Consider the following 27,490-nt stretch of genomic DNA (forward strand, 5'->3'; position numbering starts at 1 on the left):
CCTGTGTACCACAGGCAGATTGCCAAATAGGGCTTAAGTGCGGCTTAAGTATTGCATAAGCCTTGATATTTGAGTTAGTCTGCTGAAGATACACCTTTCCTTTGACACGATTCACTCTAGCTGGATAATTTAGCTCACAATCTTTGTACCGCTGAGGTACAAAATGGCACTCGCACATTCCCTTTTTCCAGTCTGTATTTTCCCCCTATTACATCACCCTGTGTATTTTGTTTACCAAGAAGGAAAGATGTGCTGCTAATCATCCGGTTTAGTACATCTGGTTTGCAACTGCTGTATTTTCTAGGAGGGGTGGTACAACTCAGAAAAGCAGCCTGGGAAGATTGCATTTCTCTGCATTGCTTGCTCTGAGGCTTTGAAGAGAACTGGGTGGTTACACACATCCTGCAGGCAGTGCCTGTAACAGCTTTTGCTCGCTGTAGGTGGAGAGCTGGAGCTGTGGTGGTGCTTCTGGTGTGCCACCTCTGGAGCCCTGTACAGTCAGTGGGTATGCTGAGTTGAATGGTGGCAGTTTTACTTGTTCCCACTCCTGTCTGACACTCACACCGTACCCCCCCACACACGTGGGCACACAGCAGGATTAACAGATACCCATTCCTCATTCTCAATAGAAGGCTATCTTCTAGCTTCCACTAAGTGATGAAAAAGAAATGTTACTTTCTTTTCACTACAGTAAAAGAGTGACTGTATAACAGAAGAGACTTACTAGCATATTCAGAACCACATGGACTCACTGGCTCACACTCTTTGGGCAACCAATATACAGTTATCATTGAAATGGACTCTTGAGTGTGTTATTGTGGAGCCAGGTAGATCATAATTGGATTTATTAGGTTTAGTTACATTTTAGTTGATAACAAAGCACAATAAAACTTTTGTCTTTCTTCTTTTAATTAAACTACTTACAAATTATAAACCATAAGAAAGTGAGAAATGTCTGCTAAAAGTAGGACTGTAATGCCTTGAGAATTGATTTCAATTCCCAAAGGAATAGAGAGTAGCATTCCTACTAATGTGGTTATTCTCAACATTTTTTAAAAATCACGCCCTATGAGTGTATACCTGCTACTAAAAATGTTTTTTCTTATGTTTAAATAGAATTTCCTGTATTTCAGATTTCAGTTTGTGGCCACTGCCTCTCAGCCTGTGACGGGATGCTAAAAGGCTGCTGTTCTTCTTTACTGCCCACTCCCCCCGATTGATAAAGATTGCCCCCTGAGCCTTCCCAAATGAAATTCATGACAAAAAGCTCTTTACTGCCTTGAGGCCTCTCCTGTTCTCATACCAAGAAGCAATAGAAGAATGGTTTCATTGCCTCTGTCTCATTCATTTTCTTCCCAGTCTATCGATGTTCAGAATCCAATCTCATGAAGACTACATACAGGTTCAATATAAAGTGTATCAGTGATTGCAGTGATGTTACCGAAATTATTTGAGCTACAGTGCTTTGTTGGGTCAGAGCTATGGTTGGGTATGGTTGGGTTTGGTTCATCCACACAGTTGATCTAACACATCTGTTATTCTGAGTCTACCAGAAGCTCACCCGCTACCTTCTGCCCAGACCACAAGGAGGACTGCTCTAAAATACAGGAAGAGTCTGGGAACTGATTATTAGCAAGACCTCAACTCTAGTCCGCAATCTTAACAGAAGTGTGCTTCAAGCCTCCCCAGAGGAAAAGGACACAGACGCATGCTGGCCATTTGCCTGGCCTCCAGGACAGGATGAAGATGCAGCTGTGAACAAAGCTGAAGTGAGCAGAAGAGAGATCTGGGGAGTTATATGGGCAGGGAAGGGGGTGGAAAGCAAAGTCAAGAAGGGGTACAATAAAACAAAGACAGACGTATACTAGATTACAAAGCTTATTAAATATCAAGTTGAAACAGAATATCTGGAATTAAATACAGTGTATTAGCTTCAAAAAACCTTATTCATATAAAAAGGAAGAGTGTCACAGCAGCATTCATTGCTTTCCTCACTGCCTGTTAACTCAAGTCCTTGAATTAGTGGGTAAAACCCCCCAATTTTTTCCAGTCGTAATTCATCTCAGTACAATCATTCTTACTTTTCCAGAACTGGGACTTTGTTGTATAATCTTCCGATTGCTAGTGACTTTTGCAGACAGGAAATGACAACTGCAGATCTTCAGTAACAACAGGTAACTCCCTGAAAGAAGTAGAACTGCTTGTTTTGTTGACATAAATGCCCCACAACAGCCACCACATCATCAGCGGCCACCAGCAACAAAGAGATGGGCTGTCCTATCACACAAGTTTTGGAAAGTACTAAAGAGGCTCCAAGTTGATATATTAGCATTCCTTTTTTCCCCACACGAAGTGTTTCAGGTGCACCACGGGTGTTGATGTAGGAACTGCAAATGTCTAAAGCTGCAGCAATTTTTAATACAACAATCAACATGAATACCATGAGAGGCAATGGGCACAAACTGAAACACAGGAGGTTCTGTCTGAACATCAGGAAACACTTTTTCACCGTGAGGGTGACCCAGCATTGCCCGCGGAGGCTGTGGAGTCTCCATCCTTGGAGATACTCAAAAGACAACACGGTCCTGGGCAACCGTCTCTAGGTGGTCCTCCTTGAGCAGGGGGGCTGGACCAGATGACCTCCAGAGGTCCCTTCCAACCTCACCCATTCTGTGGTTCTGCGATACAAAACAAAAAGACCACATAACTTTCTTGGCACTACTATACATTCACAAGTAGTTTTAAACCTAAGGCGCATAAAGTGACAGCAATGTAAATTGCCCTATTCTCCAGCCTGAACACTGGTAAAACTTCACTTTAGCAGCAGAAATATTCACTGCATCAGGACTGAAGCAGCGGGCTCCAAGCACATCAAATAATGTCCTAAGCATTAAAATAACACTGGAAACATTAAAAACACATAGAGTGAAGGATTAAACAGAACAAAGGGAATGCTTTTGTTAAAACACAGAACATGAGTGGAGCAAAATAATGCATCTACCTTAATAAGAAACATTTTGACAGTTCTGTCAAGCTCAAGAGTCAAGAGTAGTCAATCTGCCAGTCAGAAAAAATAGATATGGTTCTTAGTGTGAGTGCAAAATAAAACAACTGTGCATCAATAAACCATCAGGTAAGTGCAACGTGCTTGACATCCATTTAATAGACTTAGCATTTATATTCAGATAATAAAAAAAAAACACGTTTTCACATCTGAACAATCTGAAGGATGGGAAACCACAGATGCGCGATGTAAACAAAATTATTTCCCGAGCCTTTGCCTAGCATTTTGTTCAAATCAGATGATTTTTGGCTAAAACATCACGGTACTCCTGTATTGCCCTTCAAAGGGGATCCTGGTCAACATGGACATTTCCTGAAGATCCATCAGTAGATACCATGGGAGAAGCTCCAGCAGATCCAGTTTCAAGTTCAGCAGTGGCTAGGGAGAACAGAGACAAGATTCCTGGTGTTACTTTTATAGTAGACAGGGCCAAGTAAGTCACTGTAAAAACATTATGGGTAACTGGAGAGACTCCAATCCAGAAAGATTTAAAAACTTCCAAAGGAACATAACAATGAAAGGGCTAGGCACAAAGGGAGAAACACATTTTTTCCACATGTGCTTATTAGTCAACAGTACTTTTAAAGCTAGTGAAAGTCATTCCAGAGGCCTCACGCTGAACATCTTCAGGGAACTGCAACGCAGTGACTCTGGAGGAACAACTGTGAAATGGGTGGAATTCCTCTTTGGACACCTGGCCTTACATTACAGCCCATGTTTTATGCTACCTATTACAAGCATTCCACTCACGTTTGCCTAAACGCTACTGAATGATCTTTTCCTAAAGGAAGGCTATCTTTTGTCACTGATTATATTCTTCTTGCTTATCCAAAAAAGACCGCAACATATAAGCTACAAATACAAGCAATGAATAAGACACATGGCAAAAATCAAGAACTAACAGCAGAGAATGCGTATGGTATGGTTTAGTGCTGAATGCACTTGATGTACGTGGAAGGAGAAGTAACAGCTGAAGTCTACAAAAATCTTTTCCCAGGGCTTCTTTTACATTTGATATATGTGCTTGAGGATTAACTCTACCGAAAGGCGACTTCGGCTTAAGCCAAGTGTATCTGTGTGGGGGAAACGGGTTAGTTTTCTTTGTGCTTGGTTTTTTTCGGGCAACCGCATAACATTCTACCCAGTATGTTGGTAAGCAGGAGGTTTTCACATTCAAGTCTAAACTGGAAAGCTAGCAGGAAAAAACCCTGCGCTTAGCACAAGAACTTGACAGCTTTCAAGCCATTATTTTCAAGAGTTAGGAACAGTCATCTGTTTCCTTAAAAACACTCCTAACACAATGACACATTACCCTCTTCAAGTTCTTTAGTGATTTTTTCCTCCAGTTCCTGCTGTACCTAGAATTATATAGAAAACATACAGTTAGTATTTTAAAAGTAACAAAACAACCTGTAACTCACCAGCTGGATTATAACCGGGCATTTAAAAAATATACAGGAAAGAAGCACAGTGGTGTTATTACAATGAAGGTATGGCAAAAGTCTATCATCAAATACACGAGCAGAATGTCAGCTAAATGCTGAGATCCGCACAAATGCCATCCATAGGGACAAATTCAGTTGAGGCTGGCTTCTGCAGCTTCATAAGGGAAGTGCAAGAGCAGCTGCTGCAGGATTGACATACACCATTGTATAGAAAAAAGCATGTGCCAATATTCTTCTTTTCTCCACTTTAAGATGGAAAATTGAAAGAGCTCCTGCAGATCACGCCAGGATTCTTCTTTATTGTTATTGCCAATACCACGACACACATAGAATATAAAAACACACGTGACTTTTTCTTGGAAACTTTGTACGAAGAAACAACAGCAGCAGCTACAGCTTCTACACAGCGAGAGCTGTGGGGTTTATTATGTAACCAAAATCAGCTTAAGGAGCACTTACTCCTTTCTCCCCTAGAAGGTGGTTATTGCTACCAATTAAGTTATTCTCACTTATGATTCTGACTTCAAAGTCTTCATAAGAAGAAGTCAGATCTTTTGAAGAGTCATAGTCCAAGCGCTATATGCTGTTGTTTATGTTTGATGATACTTGTGGCTCCTACATTTTTTCCATCAAGTCTGTGACACATAGAAGTGAATTTCAAAATAGATACCACACAGCTTCCAGGCCTATGAGGGCCACGAAGATGCTGAAGGGCTTGGACCACGTGAGCTATGTGGAGAGGCTGAGAGCTGTGACTGTTTCTTTACTGGAGCAGAGAAAGCTCAGGGAGACCTTATCTATGTATATAAATACTTGGTGGGGTGAGTAAAGAAGATGGAGCCAGACTCTTGTCAGTAGTGCCAAGTAAAAGAACAAGAGGAATGGGCACAAATCAAAATAGAGGAAATTTCATTTTAACATAAGGAAAATTTGGGGTTTTTCCTTTTTAAACTGTAAGCGTGGTCACACCCTGGAACAAGTTGCCCAGAAAAGGTTGTGGAGTGTCCATCCGTGGAGATGTACAAAACCTAGCTGGACATAACCCTGAACAACCTGCTATGGCTGACCCTGCTTTGAGCAGGGGTGGGGCTGGACTAGATGATCTTCCGAGGCCCCTTCCACCCTCACCCATCCTGTGATTCTCTGATTTTAGTACTGAATCCCTGGGGGAATAAGTCTTTATTTTATGAAATGAGCAACATACATACCACCACCACCACCACCAAGAACTGAAACACTGTACAATGTACTCAACAGGCAAAAGCCTCAGGAAGGGAAGCAATCTGCATACCCTCGCAAGAGGAGCAGTAACAGGCAGTAACTCCAAAGGCCAAAGAAGTGGGGCCATAAACCAGCAGAGGGGAGGGAAGGGCCCTCTCTCCAGGCCTACAGGGATAGCTGCGACCAAATTCACCAGCTCCTCCAGGAGAACCACCACTCAGTGGTACTTCCTTGGAATAGTCTGTGCCTTCACAGCTAGAAGAGGGGAGCACAGAGCTAGAAGAACAACAGAAAAGGCCCCCCCAAATCCCCAAACCTCTAATTGTTTTCAAGCAGGTACAAGCAGCAGCAAAATCCTGGGGAGAAGGGACCTCCTAACACATGAAATGAGACAGAGGTAACAGAAAAAAGCAGGAAAACTAATGCCTAGACCAAAAGACGACCCAAACCCAGGGCCTATCCTAAGCAAAGCAGCAGTAGTTGAGGCGTTAGAAGAAACCACTTTCCCTGGTTTCTGGAGCCCTCACCATGACCAGAAGGTCCACAGGACCCTCCACAACACGTGTGGATGAATCAAGAGAAGAAAAAACCTTGTTTTCCTCTTATTCATTCCAGTTCCATCTTTGTGAATCTCATCCATGCCCGAGGAAAGAGAAATAGGTGGAAATAAAGCCAACACACTGATTTCTGAATAGGGAATGAAGAGCCAGGCAAAATACACCTTTGAGGACTATAACTTGCCTCCACTGTTCTTCCCCCCAAGCCCCTGGAAAAGGCATCACAGCTGACTATCCCAAACCTCCTGAGCAGGTCATACATACTATACATTAAAATTTAATGAAGAGCTTAGCTGGGAACTTCCTATGCCACAGTATTCTTTATCACAGTTTCTCTTGTAAAAGAATGTAGTTACACAGCTCATTATTTAGATTTCAGAATTTTGGGGGTTTTGAGCACTCTTGGAAAATTTGTACAACCCTGATGACCAAAAGTCTTCACCCCTACCACATATACTTGTGTACTGTTTTGATGATGAGCAATTGTTTGGCCATATTAGACCATAGAGTTTGGAACTATAAATGGATTCTAACTTCAGGCTGAAAAGCATAACCTTGCTTACCGATACTCTTGAGCAGTAGTTGAGAATAGTATTTCAAAATTCTTACCTTAGCCACATAGGCTTCAACCCTCTTTCTTGACGATAATGCGTTCCTGATTTGGCTTAGGAAACTTCCTCCTAGACTTAGACTTCCGTTCAGTGCCAAATGGTTGCCAAGATGTCCCACTTCAGTTGCATACAGAACTGGACTTGCAGCCAGACCTCCACTGACAATGCTGCTTGCGATGAAAGGTCTGCTTCTGTGGCGCTCCTGAAGGAGCTTAGCATTGGCTTCTGCTAGTCTCTCATTAGCTCTGAAATATTCAGAAGCATACAAAGAATTATCTTTGGTAATGACACTTTTGCAAAGTCGCCCCCCAGGTCTTTGACTATTCTTCGACTTCTGAAAGTGGAAGGGATTAAAAGCCTCTAAAACAAGAATATAATTTGATCGGAAGTCTTGGCGCAGAGCCTATTTCTAGGAAGTCACACCACCTGCAAGGAGCAGCAAGAGTTACCAACACTTATGACTTCTCAGCATTAGGGCTTCAAAACAATCTGTGAACGCCATGTGTTTACACAGCTTCTTCTGAAAGGTACTTCACCTGCGTAAGAACTCTGGACTACCCTTCCCTTCCCAAGGAAAGCTCAAACCTCAGACATGCTGCTAAAATGGAAGCCAAAAAAAAATTTTTTTTTTTCTGTTTTGCTTCCCAGAATCAAATTCTGTTCTCTGAAGTGCCTATCCTTATTCAAGCAATAAAGGACATGAAATTTATCTTTTCTGCCACACACAGAATACCCTATTAATGCCATGATCAGTGGTGTTACTGCTGGAACACTAAAGAGAAATGAAGACAGTTGTAATGAAGGGAAAGGGTCTTAAGCTACTTTCCTCGGAAATATGCCTTCTTCTGCTTACATACATAATGCTACCAGGTGCAGAAGAGGGATTTTAGGAGGAAAACGCATGAGGAAAAAGTAGTATCTTATTACCACTCCAAAAAAGCATAAACTTACCTTTCCAGTTTATTTGCTAGGCATCTTCTTATTTTTACTTCCTCCAGGTACAGCTCTTTGTACCTTTCCACTTCTGCCTGCGTGGATTCTTTTTGAAGAATACTGTCTTGTTCCGTATTTTTTATTCTGTCCAATGCACGTTCAAGATCTCCAATTCTGTCTTTTAGCTGGTTTCTCAGTGAAGCGAGATGACTGGCTCTGATTTGTTCTAATCTGTCCTGGGAGGCTGCCTGCGTCTGAAGCAGATAACGCACTTTCAACCACTGCAAAGAAGAAGAGAACTCTCCCTGCCAGTCAATTGCACGTACCCAATTTCAAGGGGCCCAGCTTCACTCGGTGAGGCAACTGTGCCTCCTCACTACCATCAGCAATCAAGGCAGAACCCTGGAACTACCACATTAAATAGTTCTTCGGAAAGAGCCCCCCTCTTAGCACTACTGTTCATCAGAGCTACTAATGAGAGAACACCATCTCTGTAGGACAGCGCATATAGAAAAGGATTCCTCAAAGAAATTATAAGGATCCCCCATCTCCACCCCCCACCCCGCAACTGTGGTGACTTCTTTTCTGAGCACTTTTCCCCGTACAATGGCAAAGGAAGACCTGTATGCCTGGCCATGACAACTGGAATTTACAATAGCCATTCAAGGATGAACACGACCAGTGGACAGTGATAACCTCCCCCCCTCCCGGCCCCCCCAAGTACTGCAAAACAGAAATCTACCTTGGGCAAGCTTTTGATTCAGGGACCTGCAGGCACACTACACACACATGAAAGCACTCTTGCCCAACCATATTCTCTTCTCCCACTGCCCTTTACGAAAGACAGAAGCACAGCACTAACAGACAGAATCAAACAGGCAACAAAACTAAAATACTAAAAAAATGACAACCACAACAAAACTATGTAATAGAGACTACAGACACACGTGAGAAATTCACTTACCTGTAAAACCAGATTGACTTCTTGTAGTTTTTGTCTTATCTCTTGTCCGGCTCGTTCTTCCATCTCTCTTTTATATTGTTCTAGTTGGCTGCGATCCACCATGTTAGTCTCCAAATGATGTTTGAGGTTAGCCACCTCTTCTTTCAGCTGGCATTTGCTCTTCTCCAGTTTTTCATGGTTCCCACGCATGGTGGACAACTCTTCTTGCAAACCCTGATTTTGTGCTTCTAGCTGCATGCATTTTTTAGACTCTATCTCCAGCTGCTGGGAAAGTTCACCAACCTGTAGACAGCAAAAAAAAAAAAAGAACCCCCAAAACCGGGGAACTCAGATCTACAATTACTCAGTTCTGTGAAAATCAGTAAAGGGGTTGGCCATCGAGGCTGTACTTACCATCTGCTGACTCAGTATTAAAACCAAAGTGAAACCAGTCTCTTCTTTTAAAACAAGAACAGCTTTCACAACATTCCTGATAGGATGGGAGCCTGAGGAATCCTTTCTCAGTTCTTCTGCAGTAGGTATCAAGAGGACCGAGAGGTGCCAAACTAGCAGCATTTCACGCATAGGGCTAAGTGGAAAAGCACTAAGGCTATTCTTCCATGAGGTGCTCATACGCTCACGGGAAATCACACACACCCATACCTAGCCACCTTCTGGTTTCATCAGAAACAACACGTGTCATGCTTTAGAGGAAAGTTTACATGCTGTCAACACAATCAAAGCTTCATTACAGAACTGACAAGACAAGAAACAGATGCTCTTTTTTTTCCATTACACTGAAAGATTTGTAAACAGTGGTTCAGAACACAGCTTTTACAGCGGTGGTGGAGGAAGACATATTCTCTTTAGGTCGAAGCCGCAGTTTGTTTTCAAAAATTTGCAGGAAATATCAGACTTTCAGTAAGTCCCAACGGTCAACTACAGCTCTATCCTCCTCTTCCCCCTCCAGAAACATACATTTTCTGTACCTGTTGAAGATAAAACATAATACCCTGTCTTTTTTTAATAAAAGTGGAGGAAACCAGCATACTAAACACTTGAAAGAGTCTCTAGCAAAGTAGAAACTTTAGACTTATCTAAAACCGCCTAAATGTAACGGCCTTCCCTGTCATTCGAAACAACTCTCCAACAGAAACACAAACCCACTACTGACTTCTGGACTAAAAAGGAGCCACTGCAAAGGCAGTTGACTCATTCTACAATGCCTTCCAAATACGAACGTAGCTCTGAAACATGGCTGCTCTAGCAACAAATCTGAGCAATGAGCGGAGAAGTAGATAAAAGGTTACGTGCTACTGAACAGCCAGAGCAACCTCAAAAGCACTTCTGGGAATATACTTCTGGGTGCCCATGACAAGGGAAAGATGGGCCGAGACAGCTACTAGCGAGCAATAAGTTACAGAATTTTTTCTGCATCGCCTCAGCTGCATCACGCCCTGGGAAACAACGACACCGTTTAGAAAAGCAAAACCTGAACTGCCTTCTGCTCAACTCCTGCCTAAGACAGAGCTCAAGGGGTGACCTCGGGCAAAGCCAACTTCATACAGTTGCTCCCAGTAATGGTGGTGTTAATTCCCTCTCTTCCAGAGAAGGAATTCATCTGTAAGACCTAGAAGACGCTGCCATGGCCTCAAGCTGCAGCCAGGCCTGTGCCGAGCCTTACTGCTCTCAGCCCTGAACCTCACCCATGGACGTGACATCCTGGTAGGACTGCAGTCCCTATGGACTGGCCTGGCGATCTGCACTCTTGGCTGACCCTGCTTGCTGTCACCGGACCTATTCTGCTCTTCTTGGTGAGGGCCTGTGGGACTGCCCATGAGCTCATGGACCCTGCCAGCCTTGCTGCGACTCTCGGCTCGCCCTTCCTCTACAGAACAGCCTGCCCTTGATGTGTCCTTGCAGATACTGCTTTGCACATTATGTTTTCATCTTTACCCATAATGATAACTACATCAGTATTAGTTATAGACATCTACTACTGTAACAGTAGAAGGAGCATCAAGAAAAGGCAGTCACTTCTAACATACAGCAAAGAAAAAAAATCAACAGCATGAAAAGTAGTACAGGGAAAGAATAACACAGGTTTTTCAAAAGAAAAAACACCACCACCAAAAAACCCCAAACAAACCAGAGCTCACCTTTGTTCTTAATCTACCAACTTCATTGACCGTTTCAGAATAGCTGTTCTTCATTTCTCTCTGTAAACTAAGCTGGGACTCCATCCCTCTCTCCTCATATATGCTTAGTTTTCTCATAGATCTGCTCAGAAGCCTCTTCAACCTGCACAGCAAATGAGTCAAGAAAACAATGAAGCAAAGGAACAACCGGCCTTTTTCACATACTCTTACGTAAACAGCGCAGACATGGCTTGCTTCATCTTGAACGTGCTTTACACACCAGCAATTACTGAGAAAAAAACAGCATTACTGTGCCACAAACCCCTTGAAAGGTCCAAATTTCACCTGAAAAGAGGAATAAAAGACTTCCTTCCCCTCCCCAGGAGAACCGCAGGGCAACCTGCATTTGCAGTTCTTTTGGCAGCTATTGAAAACGATGGACTCATGCACAGAAGCGCCCTGCAAGAACTAACACGGGGCTTGAATTTTCTCACAGTTACATACACCTGTTTTTACAGTGAAGTTCAATAAAGCTTGACTCCTACTCAGGGATACCTCTTCACCATACTAAAAAGCCATACCTCTTACAGTCTTTCTGCAGTTCGATGTTTCTTTTCATTTCTTGGTCCAGACGCAGTTCGACTGGGCGTTTCAACTCTACCAGCTTCTTCACTTTCTTTCTTTCAGTCTCACACTTTCAAAATAGAAGAGATACATGACACACACAGCGTAGGAACAGTATCTACGCACAGTATATGCATCTAACATTCTCCACAGAGAAGCTGCAGTATGCCTCCATCTGTTAGCCAAGTTCCACAGAACGCCAAGGGACAAAGTTCCTGAGAACATTTAATCACTTCGGGTTTCACATCAAACAGGCCAACACCTAACAACAGAAACAGACGACCCCACTGAGGCAAAGGCTCTTCTAACGCTTCAAGGCAAAAAGGTGGAAAAGATGCTGCAGGACACTTTCGGCAGTTCCTCTACTCATACCAGGGATTACATAGGTATGTACATCGTGGGAGAACACAGATCAATCTAATGCTTTCATGGGATCTTCAATGACCAGCAGGCAGGGGCTTGCAGAGGAATTTGATCTTTTGCAATTCTTCAATGTTTCATTTCCCTCTGCTATTACCTCCCTCTCTCCTCTGGGGGTATTTACTTATTCACATCTTGTTCTTCCTCTTGGTGTTTTCTCAGCCAAACCAGAGGAGAGCTGGCAGCTGTTTTGACTTTGTACTTCCATTTTTCCTCTACAGAAAAGGAGAAAAGGGAAAGACTGCCCCTTGGAAACTGGCAGCCATTTCTTGTTTCCCAAGTACTAGTTCATTTGCCCAAAATTCCTGCAGTACATTTTTCTGGGAGGCTTTTAAGCTCCCACTACCCTGAAAACATGCAGCAGCTCCTCCATACATTGCACTGGAAACATGAAGCATTTTAACCCTGCCCAGAAACCAAGGCGTCAGAAGATGACCAGAAGGAATCCAAGAAATAACTGGGGAACTGCAGCCTTGCTCAATGTGCTCAACGGATAGCAAACCACATTGGGAACTCTTCCCAATAGAACCATGCCAGAATTTACACAAAGATACCCAGCCAGCTTTTATTTGCTTCCTGGCTGATACCCAAATCACAAGATACTCAGTGCCTGAACGGCAAGGATAACAGAAAAACCTGGCTGTAAGAACTCGACAAAAAGGTAGACACAGTTCTCCGGGGTATTGGCTAGGCGTCCAGAGAATTTACTGGGCTCACCTGTTCCAGGAGTTCAGCCTTTTCTCTGTCAAGCTGAGCAACACGCTCTTCAAGGTGGGATCTTGACTTCAAGTGCTCTTCCCACATGCTGTGGGAGTCCTCTGATGTCAGAGGCAGCACATTCTGCTTTTGCATCTGTGAAAGCAACAGCGGCAAAAGAAGAAACTAAGGTGACTGGAAAGACAGCACTGCAGTAGAAAGCAGTAACTTAAATGGAAACAGGTCTAAGCTCTCCTCTCCCCATCCAACATCTACAGTTAAGGTTAACACGGAGTGTACAACACACCTCAGGAAACATAACCAAGAGCAGCAATTGAAGCTGGTGGAAAGAATGAACACCCTAGAAGTGACAAGATGAGGTTGCAACTTTGGGGGATGACACGCGCACACACACACACACAAGATCACCCTACACTTTCTTCCAAAGGTCCTCCAGAGTTCCTAACAATACATACTTTTTAATATAATAATTCCTCTAGTGCCCACCACAGAAAATACCCTACCCTCACGGCTTCTGTAACAGCTCGACATCTCCTGAGAGCAAGAAAGTGCTCTGCCCGCTACTGTACAGCATCGCCTCACCTAATTCTTTACCTTAGCTCCCTGCATGGCAGGACAGTACCAGCACCTGTTCGCAGGCGGGAAAGGAAGCTAACGTGGTCTCAAGGGCAAGCTGTGACAAAGCTGCAAAGGTAACATGGACCTCCCAAGTCCAGTCTCCTCTCTCAGCTTTCAACCACGGATCTCCCCCCTGCCCACAACTTCCATCCTATCTAGCATCTGTCATGGTTTAACCCTAGTAGGCAGCTCAGCACCACCCAGCCACTCACTCACTCCCCACCCCTGTGGGATGGAGGAGAGCATCGGCAGGGTAAGAGTGAGAAAACTTGTGGGTTGAGATAAAGACAGTTTCATAGGTAAAGTTAAAGCTGCCTGTGCGAGCAAAGCAAAACAAAGAATTCATTCACTACTTCTCATTGGCAGGCAGTTTTTCAGCCACTTCCAGGAAAGCAGGGCTTCATCATACCTAATGGTTACTTGGAAAGACAAATGCCGTATCTCCAAATGTCCATCCCTTCTTCCTTCTTCCCTGCAGCTTTTATTGCTGAGCATGATGCCATATGGGATGGTCATTTGGAGTCAGCTGTCTGGCTGTGCCCCCCTGCCCCAGCTCCTTGGGCACCCCGCAGCCTACTTGCTGGCAGGGCAGTAGGAGAAATAGAAAAGGCCTTGACACTGTGCAAGCCCTGCTCAGCCATAACTAAATCACCCCTGTGGTGTTAACACTGTTTTCATCACAAATTCAAAACATAGCACCGAACAAGCTCCTGTGAAGAAAATGAACTAGTGTCAGATCCTCACATTTTAAAGCGTTAAGTAGGACTTGCCATAGTAGCATGGGAAAACTCTCAAAACCAGAAAGCTGGGGAATGCACCAGGCTGCTTTCTGAGCAGCCTATATTCAGTAGAGTGCAGGAACTGAGCTCCCCATGGCTCTCCAGGAAAACCTCATCCTAAAATTCCCCCACAGAAATAGGTAACTAGGCTCAGGAGCTCACAAAAAGGGAAGTTTGTGACCAGCTTACTGAGGCAGAGGCTTGCAGGTCTCTCTGAAGGGCTTCAATCCTATTGTTTTGGTGCTGGACTGTGGCTTCCAGTCTGGCATTTCCAATTTCAAGGCTTAAAAAGAAATACAGGTCTTATGAGGGAAATCCACCAGAGCACCAGTTTTGAAAGAACAGCGTGAAACAACATAATCTAAGACAAAAGCATCCTTCAAAATCGTATATTAACTTGCTGTGATGCAACAAGGCTATCCTGTTGTTTTCACACCATCCCAGTAAGCGACAGACCTTACTTCACTGTGTGACTCTCTTACCGTTGCACATGTTCTTCCAGTTGTTTTCTAGTCGTATTACTCCCAGAAGATGCCAACAGGAGGTCCTGCAGTTTCTGGGTAGAAGCTATTACTTCCCTTTCCTTATTATCCAAGGCAGTCTCCAATTCACGAACACAACGCTCAGACTGAAGATGCTGTTCTTCCAACTCCCGCAACTGTAAAATCACAGTAAGAATCCCCAGTAGTCAGGTGAGCTTCTATATAGAGGGGTCAACTGCTGCTGAAGAATTCAAGGACTGCATATACCTGCACATACCCTCTAGTCAAAGAACTGTAATCATTTCAAGTACATTCAAACCTTCACTTGTACTAGCAAATGAACACAAACTGTGTCACTTCATCATCTTTTATACTGGCCTCTCCCATCCCTCCACTGATTTCCTATAGCACAGTTCTAAGCACTGACACTGCCCCTCCTACCCTTTCAGTGACTTGCGACACTCTTTGTATCCACTTGTTTGCTCCTCCATTGAAAAAAACGAATTAAAAAGTTCATCCTTCTCCTAAAGTGACTTCACAACTCCCTCATAAGGAAATTTAAGATGATTTCTATTTCAGAACTCAGAGGCCCCTATACTTCAGTTTTCGTAAGAACACTGCAAAAGGTGGTCCCCGCCTCAGAAAGTAGCTTACGATTCACTTGCAAGAAGGCTGCTTAAGGATGGCAAATTACAGCAGGGCCAAAGAAGGGGGGAAAAAAGATGCTGAGATGCTGCTTTGCAGATACAGTACAAACACACCACCTGCAAACCAGCTCTTCTTCTTGCTTAGTTCAATGCATGTGGTTCTGATACCTGTACTCTTAAAAGAAGCCCAAACCCTAACATCTGTTTCAAAGTTCCTTCATCCATGAAGGTGGCTCACATTGTTTTACGCACTGTGCACCCAAAACAAAGACAATGACTTTCAGGCATATTTAGCAAACTACAAATAAGGAACATCTGTTGTATACAAACAGAAGACTGTAAAGAAAGAGTGCAATATCTGGAACAGGGAAATAGTGGCTCAGAGCAGGGGTGAATTTTGAGAGAGAGCAAACCGCTCTGTTCGGACCTAGCCACCAGAAGGCTGCTCCTAGCGCACTGCCTTGCCCCTCCAGCTTGCGAGGAGCTCCCCAAAGGGCCAGCTGCGTTTATCACCAGGGGAGGGGAGGAAGAAGGGAAGAGAAAGGCCACTGCTGCAGTACTACCCCAGAGCCTGAACAAGAGCCTCTGCTGTGGCGTTGAGGAGCAAGATTCTCTCTTACTTGCAGCAGAAACGAATTGGCTTTTTGATGATTCAAGTAATGCTATCTTGCACTCTGGAGGAGGAGGAGGAGGAGGCCACCTGGCTGAAGGTTTTACTGGCTTCATGAATTATGACAGGGGATCACTGTTAACTTCCTTAGATCTCTCTCCTACTGGCTCCCAGAATACTGTTTTGTCCTTTTTCACAATGAACAGGAAGAAACAGCCACCCACAGGTTTATTCCTATAGTGACAGGCTTTCCATACCTCAGCTTCGACCCTTTCCAATTCCTTTTGCAAGCGCAGGTTGTCTCTCTCCAGGGCACCATGGTAGCACATAGTAGTAACTTCCAGAGAAGCTTCTGACATAGACTGCTTTTTAAGAGGACTGGCAAGCTTCTGCTGCAGCTGTGCGACCCAGTCCTAAAGAAACGTGGTTACACGAGCACAAAGAATTCGATAAGAACATGAGAAGATGAGGTGTGCTTTTACTTCTTAGGTTACATAATTAGGTCAGTCTTCAGAGTGAATTTAAAGGTAAGAAATGTTGCCTGCCACCAGCAGGCACCTGCAAAACTGATGACCTCTCTCCATCTTTCTCAGCTGAGCGCCTCCACAGTGCCAGGGGGAAGCAGGGGAAACTTCAGTGCTTCTATGCTAGAGATGAAACTCAAAGGCCAGTTGCTACGAGACCCAGGTCATTAGCTTGACCTGCCTTCGTCCCAGTCCTAAATGAACAGCTGACCAAGAGCACAAGTATTTCAAGGGCCCCCAGTTACAAATGTGTGGCGGGAGCAGCAGAAGACGTCAAAAGCCCAGAGGTAAATAAGCCCAAAAGCAAGCGAACCAAAGGGGACCCCACTGCGTCCCTCACAGAAAGTACCTCGAAATCCCCAGGAGATTCCGCATCTTCCTCTTGCTCTGCTCCTCCCACTGGCAGGGCACCTATAAAGGAGGCAAGAAGCGACACGCTGTGAGTGTTCATCTCACTCTGCTTTTTCCCATCATCCAAGCCCAGCATCCAAAAGATGAGGAACGGTTCTACTACAGGCCATAGTGATTTTCCTCATCGGCTCTTCCACAGTTAAGGATCCTACCTTCTCTGTCCTGAGCAAGTGCAGCCCTTGTAAAGGCAGCAGTCCTCACAGGGCAGGAGCTGCTGAGAAGTGCCTTGTCTGCTACACCACCTGCAGAAGAGTCTTCTGTGTTTTCACTCCCCGTGTTTTCTGCCAGTAGCTTACTAAGGATATATACGGAAAGAGAAGACATAGAGTTGGTAGAAACAACCACATCTTTGCATACACGCTTGACTAGGACAGCAACGGCCATTCCTCACCCAGCCTCTCCATTTTTGTTGCCAGCTGAGAAACAGTAACACCCCCACCCCCCACCTTACTCTTGCACTACTGTTCCATGATGAAAAATATCCACTGCAGGCTTGTTCATTCTCTAGATGCATATTGGCATCCGTGAAGCACTTCAGCCCTGCTGGCTACAATCTAAACTGATAAACAACCTCTCCATAGGGAGCACTACAAAAATTAACAAGCCCTCTGGCAGATTCACATCTAACTGCAAGGGTGCGATGTCCACAGGATGCTACATTAATGCTGCAACTATTCATGTCAAGCCAGCCTACAGTCTCCTCAAATGCAGTCCTGACTTGGAAGAACTTCAGAAATGTCGATGGTTAGTCTGAGGACTTGAGAGTTTAGACAGCTCCTAAGTATGATCAAGAGGCCAAAAAAGACTGCGGTTGCATTCTAAGCACTGCGTGTGTTAACTACATTGAATAGGCACTCTCTTCTAACAAACCTGAAAGAGAGTAAATTGGGGCTCCTGAGAGAGACCCCTTTCAGGTTTGCTTTTTCACCGTGTCGTGGTTTAACCCCAGCCAGTAACTAAGCACCACGCAGCCGCTCGCTGGCTTCCCCCCTACTCAGTGGGATGGGGGAGAGAATCGGGGAAAACAAAAGTAATACTCACGGGTTGAGATAAGAACAGTTTAGTAGAACAGAAAGGAAGAAAATAATAATAATGATAATAATAACAATAGAAAGATGACAACAATAATAATAAAATAATTGGACTATCCAAAACAAGCGATGCACGATGCAATTGCTCACCGCTCTCCAACCAATGCCCAGTTAGTTCCCGAGCAGCGATCCCCCCCAGGCCAACTCCCCCCAGTTTATATACCGGGCATGACGTCACATGGTATGGAATACCCCTTTGGCCAGTTTGGGTCAGCTGCCCTGGCTGTGTCCCCTCCCAGCTTCTTGTGCCCCTCCAGCCTTCTTGCTGGCTGAGCATGAGAAGTTGAAAAATCCTTGACTTAGTCTCAACACTACTGAGCAACAACTGAAAACATCAGTGTGTTACCAACATTCTTCTCATATTGAACCCAAAACGTAACACTATACCAGCTACTAGGAAGAAAACGAACCCTATCCCAGCCGAAACCAGGACAAACCGACACATTAACTGACAACTCAGCCCCTCTCACGACAACATAAACCATTTACCCAACGTGTCTACACACGCGAGCATAATCCACAGCCATGAAGGCAGAGTTATCTCTATAACAGTAGCAGCACCATGCCAAAGAAGCTGGCTTGCATTTATATCCCCGGCAACTGTGGCAACCGTAAGAGCAATCCTAAAGCATCCAAAACGTGTCATGAAATAGATCCGCTTCTGCAGGCACTGCATTGCCATCATTTTAATCCCTGCTTGCTCCCAAAACAATGCTTTCCCCTTTCCTACAAGCACAGCGAAAGCAAAGCCAAATACACGGAAGCGTTGGAGAATTCAGGTTGGAAGGCACCTCATGAGGTGTCCAGGCCAACCGCCTCCCCAAAGCAGACTGAGCTATGAGGTCAGACCACGCTGTTCAGGGGTCCTTCCACTCTGCTCTTCAAAGCCCCCACGGATGGAGGCTGCACAAACTCCCGGGGCAAGCTGTTCGACTGCTTGACCATCCTCAGGCCGAGTTTTCTCCTTACGCGCAGTTAAAACACCTTGTGTTTCACTTTATGCCCCTTGTCTCTCGGACAACATTGCCTCTCTTTCTCCTAACGCTTCCATTCACAACACTTAAGCACCACCTATGCCGCCACTTAAAAAACCCTCTCCTGCAGAGCCGTGGTGCTGCTGAGCTAATGGCAAGTTTCCTGCCATTCCTGGGTCTGGGTCTGTGTGTGGAAGGGGCACCACAGTCCGCTTTCTTGCAGTCTTTGGGGTGGAAAGGATGAGAGCAGCCAAACACAGACCTGCTTTTACCAGTCACACAGGGAACTCCTTCCGTGTGGCTCCTTCTTTTTCAAAGCTCATTCCCACGCCTCTCATCAATCATACTTGCAGACGACTAAAGAGACCTATGTGCCATTTGACACATTTTGACAAATGTCTCACCTTTCACGCTGATTTTCAGTTCCTTTTTTGTGAAGAAACTCTACCGTCTCCTCATCATGTTTGGAGACAGCAAGATTAAGGGGGGTATATCCCTCCTGAAAGGACAAATAATCCCCGTTAGAAAGACCCAGACAAGTTCTGCACCTTTTCAAAAGAGCAGCTTTACCAAGTGCCAAGGTTACCCGGTTCTGAGCATTAATATTGGCATTATGCTCAAGTAACAGCCCTGCTACCGTTGTATTAGGAGATACGACAGCAAGGTGAAGGGCAGTGTTGCCGTCAGCATCTGCCAGGTTCGGGTCGGCACCATGCTGCAGCAAAATAGCCACACGTTTTTCTTGCTGGCACTGTACTGCCCGGGAACAACACACAAAAAAGGGAAGATTTCCAACATTTATGTTTCACTCTGTCACAACTCGGCCAGCTTCTGAATGCTGGGAAAGAAAAGCATCTTCCGAGATTAGCTAGCATATGCCCGTTCCACACCTATTACAACACGCACGTTACTACGTAGGTCCGTGTAAAGAATCCTGCCAGGCACCTCTCATTTAACGCACAGTCGGCAAGTCCCACTGACAAGAGCGTAACATATTCCGCATACCGTCATCAGTGGCGATCTCTTGAAATTGTCAGCAAGGTTCAGCTGGCAGTTCTCTTGTACCCAAAATCCAACGGCATCCACGTGCCCATTTGCACAAGCAACATGCAGAGGTGTCCTAAAAATTAAACATACGAGCTTAACATAGACAGACAACGAACGAACCAAAGCTCTGTTGCCGCTCAGCCCTGGGGATCCTGCAGCCCAGACTCTGCTCCTCCTGCTTTCCTGCACCGCTCACCCGCAGGGCAGAAGAGAACTGGTGCTGCCTGAGCAGCTGCAGAACGACCCTGCGGGGAGACCACTGCCAAGCAGCAGGTCGGCGGCAGGCACTTCCAACAGCACTCAAGCCAACCCGGCAGCTACGAGCAATGAAAAGCTCTGGAGCTCGCTCCCCCAGCTGACAGGGCAAATCTCACTTTTCAAGCAATTAGCTTGAATCTGATCCTACGCAAAACCTTGAGAGCGGGCACTTCTGCGGGGCACCCACAAGCTGCCAGGGGGGTTGATCGCACCACACTGATGCTCCCGCTGGACCAGCAGGCTCTGCGCTGTAACGTGCTGCTGGTGCTTGAGAGAGGGTGCTTGAGAGAGGCCTGGCGGAACTTGGCTCAGAACCTCCCGCAGCAACGCCTGCCAGAAGCAGCCAAGGTGTCCGTCAGCGGCCCGCAGCCCCTCACCGCTTCTCCTGGTCTTGCCCCTCGATGCCACCTCTCTTCGGCTGCGACCGCCTCAGCCGGGCCAGGGCGCCGCGGGCAGCCGCGCGGTGCAGCCTGCCCGGGTCCTTCTGCCCGAGCTCGTAGGCACTGGTGGCAGCGGCTGGAGGGCAGGGCTGCCCAGAAGCGCTGCCGGAGGGCGACTGCTGGCGCTTCTTGCTGAAGAGCGCCATGACCCTCTGCATGCTGTGGCGCATACTGTAGCACATGCTGCGGCACGGTCGTGGCCCCGCTGGGAGCCACCAGCAGCAGGAGGCACCCGGCGGACTCTGCCGGCCCATGGGCGAGGGCGAGGGCGAGGGTGAGGGTGAGGAGGAGGGCGAGGGTGAGGGTGACAGGAGGGCGAGGACCACGGCGAGGGCGAGGAGAGGCACCAGGCAGACGAGCTCGCCTGTCGCGGCCTGGAGCCCCCGAGGCGGGCGCAGCGCCGCACCGACGGCCCCTGCCCGGCACCTGCTGCTGCTCCGTCCGCCAGCAGAAGGCGCGCCAGCGCAACAACGGCGGCGACGGCGCTCGGGGGCGTGGCAAGGGGGCGTCACACGCGGGGGCGTGGCAGAGGGCGGGTGCGAGGGCGGGAGCGCGGCAGGGCGCTTGGGGAGGCTCCCAGGGGCCCCGGGGAGAGCGGGCGCTGCCCCCGCGACAGGGTGTCCCGGGGGCGGGGGCCCGGGCTGCTCCCGCCCGGCCGGAGGCCGCGGCAGACGCCGGGGCAGCTCTCGCCTCAGCCGCACGATGACAACTTGTACGCATGATGGCAACTACAGCAGTGGTTATCATCATCTACTACTGCAACAACAGAAACAACATCAAGAAGACAACGGATAATCATCCATACCAAAAATGTATAGGAAAAGGGCAATACAGGTCTCGAAAGAAAAAAAACCCAAAAACCAACAAACCAAAACCCAACAAAAGAAAATCACCAAGAACCCCCAAACAAACCAGAGCTCACCTTTGTTCTTAATCTACCAACTTCATTGACCATTTCAGAGCAGTTGTTCTTCATTTCTCTCTGTAAACTAAGCTGGGACTCCATCCCTCTCTCCTCATATATGCTTAGTTTTCTCATAGATCTGCTCAGAAGCCTCTTCAACCTGCACAGCAAATGAGTCAAGAAAACAACGAAGCAAAGGAACAACCAGCCTTTTTCACACACTCTTACGTAAACAGCGCAGACATGGCTTGCTTCATCTTGAACATGCTTTACACACCAGCAATTACTGAGAAAAAACAGCATTACTGTGCCACGAACCCCTTGAAAGGTCCAAATTTCACCTGAAAAGAGGAATAAAAGACTTCCTTCCCCCCCAGGAGAACCGCAGAGCAACCTGCATTTGCAGTTCTTTTGGCAGCTGTTGAAAACTATGGACTCATGCACAGAAGCGCCCTGCAAGAACTAACACGAGGCTTGAATTTTCTCACAAACAGTTACGTACACCTGTTTTTACATTGAAGTTCAATAAAGCTTGACTTCTACTCAGGCATACCTCTTCACCATGCTAAAAAGCCATACCTCTTACAGTCTTTCTGCAGTTTGAAGTTTATTCTCAGTTCTTTGCACAGACACACTTCGTCTCTGCGTATCCCCTCTACCAGCTTCTTCACTTGCTGTCCTTGACTGTCACGCTTTCAAAATAGAAAAGATACATGACACACACAGCATGGGAACAATATCTACGTGCATCTGGCATTCTCCACAGAGAAACTGCAGTACGTCTCTATCTGTTGCTTCCTGCGTGACCCCCACATGACAAGATACTCAGTGCCTGAAGTGAGGCTCGAGGTGGGGCCAGAGCCCAGCTTGGGCGGTCGGGGGCTGCGGGAGCTCCCTGCGGATGCCCGCTGACCGCTCCAGGCCCGCCACGCCAGAGCTCTGGGACGACGTGCTTTCCTCCAGACAGAAAGGCGGCCTGAACTTCCCGCGGTGTGGTAAAAACCGAGGGCCCCGTCTCGCTGTGCCGGTGGCTGCTGCTCGCCCCCTTGCAGAGAATCGTGGAATGGCTGAGGTCCTCTGGTCCGAGTCCTCTGCTCGAGCAGGGTCACCTAGAGCCAGCTGTCCCGGTCTGTGCCCGGCTGGATTTTGCGTATCTCCCAAGCACGGAGACTCACAGCCTTCCCAGGCAACCTGTACCAGTGCTCTGTCACCCTAACAGTAAAAATGTGTTTCTTGACGTTCAGAGGGAACCTCACGTGTTTCAGTTTGCACCCATTGCCTCTCGTGCTGTCGCTGCGCAGCACTGAAAAAAGCTTTGGGCCTTCCCTTCGGGTATTCGTATACATTGACGAGATTCCCCCTGAGCTTACTCTTCTCCAGGCTGAACAGTCCCAGCTCTCTCAGCCTTTCCTCATGTGAGACGCTCCGGTCCTTTAATCAGCTTGGCGGGTCTTTGTTGGACTCTCTGCAGCATGTCCCTGTCTGCCTCGTACCGAGGCGCCCAGAACTGGACACAATACTCCCCTCACCGGTGCTGAGTAGAGTGGAAGTGTCACCTCCCTTGACTTGCTGGCAATACTGTGTCTAAGGCAACTGTCCTGGTTTTAGCTGGCATAGAGTTAACTGTCTTCCGAGTAGCTGGTACGGTGCTATGTTTGGAGTTCAGTATGCGAAGAATGTTGGTAACGCTGGTGTTTTCAGTTGTTGCTCAGTAGCGTTTAGTCTAAAGTCAAGGATTTTTCAGCTTCTCATGCCCAGCCAGCGAGAAAGCTGGAGGGGCACAAGAAGTTGGCACAGGACACAGCCAGGGCAGCTGGCCCAAACTGGCCAACGGGGTATTCCATACCATGGGACGCCACATCTAGTGTATAAACTGGGGGGACCGGGGGCGGGGGATCGCCCCTCGGGGACTAGCTGGGTGACGATCGGCGGGTGGTGAGCAATTGCACTGCGCATCATTTGTACATTCCAATCCTTTTATTATTGCTGTTGTCATTTTATTAGCGTTGGCATTATCGTTATTAGTTTCTTCTTTTCTATTCTATTAAACCCTCTTATCTCAACCCACGAGTTTTGCTTCTTTTCCCGATTTTCTCCCCCATCCCACTGGGTGCGGGGGGAGTGAGTGAGCGGCTGCGTGGTACTTAGTTGCTGGCTGGGGTTAAACCACAACAGCAACACAGGATACCGTATTCCTTTTCTGCTGCAAGGACACATTGCTGGCTCACAGTCAACTTCGTGTCCACCAGGACCCCTCGGTCCTTTTCTGCAAAGCTGCTTTCCAGCTGGGTGATCCCCAGCAGGTACGGGTGCCTGGAATTGTTCCTTCCCAGGTGCAGGACACTGCACTGTCCCTTGTTGAACTGCGTGAGGTTCCCATCAGCCCATTTCTCCAGCCTTTCAAGGTCCCTTTGGATGGCAGCACAACCCTCTGGTGTATCAGCCACTCCTCCCCGTTTTGTGCGATCAGTACACTCTGCCCCGGCATCCAGATCATTAATGAAGATTTTGAACAGGACTGGGCCCGGTATTGACCGCTGGGGTACACTGCTAGTCACTGGCCTCCAGCTAGACGTTGCGCTGCTGACCGCCACCCTCTGGGCCCGGCTGTTCAGTCAGTTTTCAGTCCAGCCTGCTGTCTGCTTATCCGGCCCGTGTATGCATGAACACCTTGTCTGTGAGGATCTTATTGGTGACAGTGTCAAAGGCCGTACTGAAGTCCAGGTAGACAATATCCACTGCTCTCCCCTTGTCTACCAGGCCAGTCTTTTCATTGTAGAAGTTCATCGAGTTGGTCAAACGTGACTTCCCCTTGTTGAAGCCATTCTGACTACTACTGATGATTTTGTTGTCTGCCATGTGCCTGGAAATGGTTTCCAGGATTAGCTGCTCCATCACTTTCCCAGGGATGGAGGTGAGGCTGATTGGCCTGTACTTCCCTGGGTCCTCCTTTTTGCCCTTCTCGAAGGTAGGAGTGTCCTTTTCTTTCCCCCGGTCTTTGTGCACTGCTCCCAGTCGCCATGATCGATCAAAGATTATCGAGAGTGGCTTCACAATGACATCAGCCAGCTCCCTTGGCACTCGTGAGTGCATCCCGTCAGGGCCCATGGCCTTATTTATGCCCAGTTTGCCTAAGTATTCCCTGACCTGAGCCTCCTCCACCAAGAGGACATCTTCCTTGCTCCACATTTTCCCCTGGTGTCTGCAACCGGGGAGTCCTGGAGGCTGGCCTTGCTAGTAAAGACGGAAGCAAAGAAGACATTCAGTACTTCTGCCTTTTCCATGTCCTGTGTAACCAGCTCCCCCATCTTGTTGAGCGATGGGCCCACATTTTCCCTGGTCTTCCTTTTGTCGCCTACATGCTTAAAGAAGTCCTTCTTCTTGTCTTTGCCAGCCCTGGCCTGATTCAAGGCCATTTGGGCTTTAGCTTTCCTAACTTCATCCCTGGATGCTCAGACAAGGTTTCTGTATATTCCTCCCAGGTTACCTGTCCTTGCTTCCAGCCTCCGTACGCTTCCTTTTTGTGTTTGAACAAGGAGCTCCTTGTTCAAGCTATCCACGCAGGCCTCCTGGCATTTTTGCCAGACTTCCTGCTTGTCGGGATGGAATTCTCTTAATCTTGGTGGAAGTGATCCTTGAATATTAACCAGCTTTCATGGGCCCCTCTTCCCTCCAGGGCCTTATCCCATGGGACAGTCCCGAGCAGATCTTTGAAGAGGCCAAAGTCCGCTCTCTGGAAGTCCAGGGTTGCGAGCTTGCTTTTCCACTCTCCTCTGTACCCTCAGGATCCTGAAGTCCACCATCTATCTCATGGTCACTGCAGGCAAGGCTGCCTTTGATTTTCACATCCTTGACGAGCCCCTTGTTGTTAGCGAGTATGAGGTCCATCTCTCCTTGTTGGCTGCTCTGTCACTTGGAGGAGGAAGTTATCCTCAATGCACTCCAGGAACCTCCTGGATTGCTTATGTCTTGCTGGGTTGTCCCTCCAACAGGTGTCAGGGTGGCTGAAGTCCCCCATGAGGACCGGGGCCTGCGAACGAGAGGCTGCTCCTCTCTGGCTGCAGAGGGCCTGATTCGCTTGTTCTTCCTGGTCAGGTGCCCTATAGCACACAGCCATGACCCTGTGGGGTCTCCAGCTGCAGCTTTTTTTTTTTTTTTTTTTTTTTTTTTTTTTTTTGTGATAGCTAGCTTTACAACACAACTCGATGCAGACGGAGGTGGATAATTAGGCAGCGGCGGGACCCAATGCCGCTTTTCCAAAGGCACGGTGTGTGCTTGGACAGGGCTTTTGTGCTGCCTTGTTGCCTTCCAGCCTGTGCTGCCCGAGGAAGGAACGAACTCCCCTGAGTGAAGAGAAGAGTAGCTCTCCTCTCAGAAAGCAGTTGCTGTTTTCCATGCGTGCTTTTTGCCATCTAGTGGCAGCAACGTATTCGCGGGCTGTTTGCCTCTGATAATTGGACTTTCTAGGCTTGGTACAAAACTGTCTGTGCTGTAGGACTCCTTTATCAAGCAGCAAGGTGCAGCTATCCATCCACGCTACTGACTGTACTGCTGTGACGAAGGGCCAGGAGACTAGCTTCTCCTGGAATGGTCGGACTGAGGGAAGTATCCACTGTCAAGTAAAACCCCAGGAATGCTCAAAATTGTTGCTTTTCTGAAGCTTAATGGAGTTTCGAGTTATTTAAGCAAATACCCGTTATCTGATCATATGGATGCCTTGTTGCTGATTTGGGAATGTATCCTGAAAGGCAACATTGTGGGGCCTCTAAAATGAAAAGACGTATTTTGATGGGAATGTTTGTTCCATCAGCAACCCCCGGCACGATTAGGTATGCTGTATCTCCGAAATGCAGCAGTTGGGTTGGGGATGCAGGTAGTTAAACCACCTTCAGCACACCGATGCCAAATTGCTTTAGATGGATTTCCCTCACTGAGCTATAGTCCTGCAGATCTGTAGGGATTGCATGTGGCCATCTTCCTGAGCTTCCACCCACTTTTGAAGCAGGCAGGCTATGACTTGGAAAGGAGTTTGTCTTTATCGATGGCTTGTTCTAGCTTCTGATGGCGAGACTATGAAAAGTGTCTTTTCACATCCTGAACTTAGAGGCCTGTTGGTCACCCCACATCTGAAAGATGCTATGATCCCACAAGTTTGCAAGTATGATAGGAATAATATCCATCATATTACTGCTGAGGTACTGAGTCCTAAAGCAACCGTTAGCAAGCTTCGGCATGGTTGGTACGTGCCAAAAGGCCACAGCGGGTACGTCGCAGGTGCTTTGGGAGAGCTGTTGCACACAGGAGTAGACGTGACATAAAGCGTAGCTATTTGTGGAATGTTTCGGGCATGTCCCGATGTCCCGAAAAGTGAACTTGGAGTAGTCCTTTATCTAAACAGCTTTACCGGGGTAGTAACCCTCAGGAGCAATCTTGCAGAATAACACTGAAATGGCCAAATACTCTCCAGTAGGTTATAATGTCTGAAGAGTACTATGCAATGCGTACCTCAACTCTAGTCCGCAATCTTACCAGAACTGTGCTTCAAGCCTCCCCAGAGGAAAAGGACACAGACGCATGCTGGCCATTTGCCTGGCCTCCAGGACAGGATGAAGATGCAGCTGTGAACAAAGCTGAAGTGAGCAGAAGAGAGATCTGGGGAGTTATATGGGCAGGGAAGGGGGTGGAAAGCAAAGTCAAGAAGGGGTACAATAAAACAAAGACAGACGTATACTAGATTACAAAGCTTATTAAATATCAAGTTGAAACAGAATATCTGGAATTAAATACAGTGTATTAGCTTCAAAAACACTTATTCATATAAAAAGGAAGAGTGTCACAGCAGCATTCATTGCTTTCCTCACTGCCTGTTAACTCAAGTCCTTGAATTAGTGGGTAAACCCCCCAAATTTTTCCAGTCGTAATTCATCTCAGTACAACCATTCTTACTTTTCCAGAACTGGGTGTTACGGATGCACGACTAACCAAACCCAACAGGTGTTAAAACTCAGATTTATTCTTCAGCAAAAGTTAGT

At 46.9% G+C, this 27,490-nt stretch overlaps 2 long non-coding RNA genes across 2 annotated transcripts; both read right to left on the reverse strand.

Annotated features, from left to right (window-relative positions):
• Positions 1–1,865: 1,865 nt before the first annotated feature.
• LOC128142869 (uncharacterized) lies at positions 1,866–27,413 on the reverse strand. Its single transcript, XR_008235536.1, has 2 exons — positions 27,266–27,413; positions 1,866–1,942 (listed from the first exon to the last, which is right to left on the reverse strand). It is a non-coding gene; the product is annotated as an uncharacterized LOC128142869 (long non-coding RNA).
• On the reverse strand, positions 2,338–6,938 carry LOC128142868 (uncharacterized). Its single transcript, XR_008235535.1, has 4 exons — positions 6,897–6,938; positions 4,377–4,422; positions 3,002–3,442; positions 2,338–2,678 (listed from the first exon to the last, which is right to left on the reverse strand). It is a non-coding gene; the product is annotated as an uncharacterized LOC128142868 (long non-coding RNA).
• Positions 27,414–27,490: the final 77 nt, after the last annotated feature.

Source organism: Harpia harpyja, chromosome 6 (assembly GCF_026419915.1).
Source record: "Harpia harpyja isolate bHarHar1 chromosome 6, bHarHar1 primary haplotype, whole genome shotgun sequence".
In the NCBI taxonomy this organism is placed as follows: domain Eukaryota; kingdom Metazoa; phylum Chordata; class Aves; order Accipitriformes; family Accipitridae; genus Harpia; species Harpia harpyja.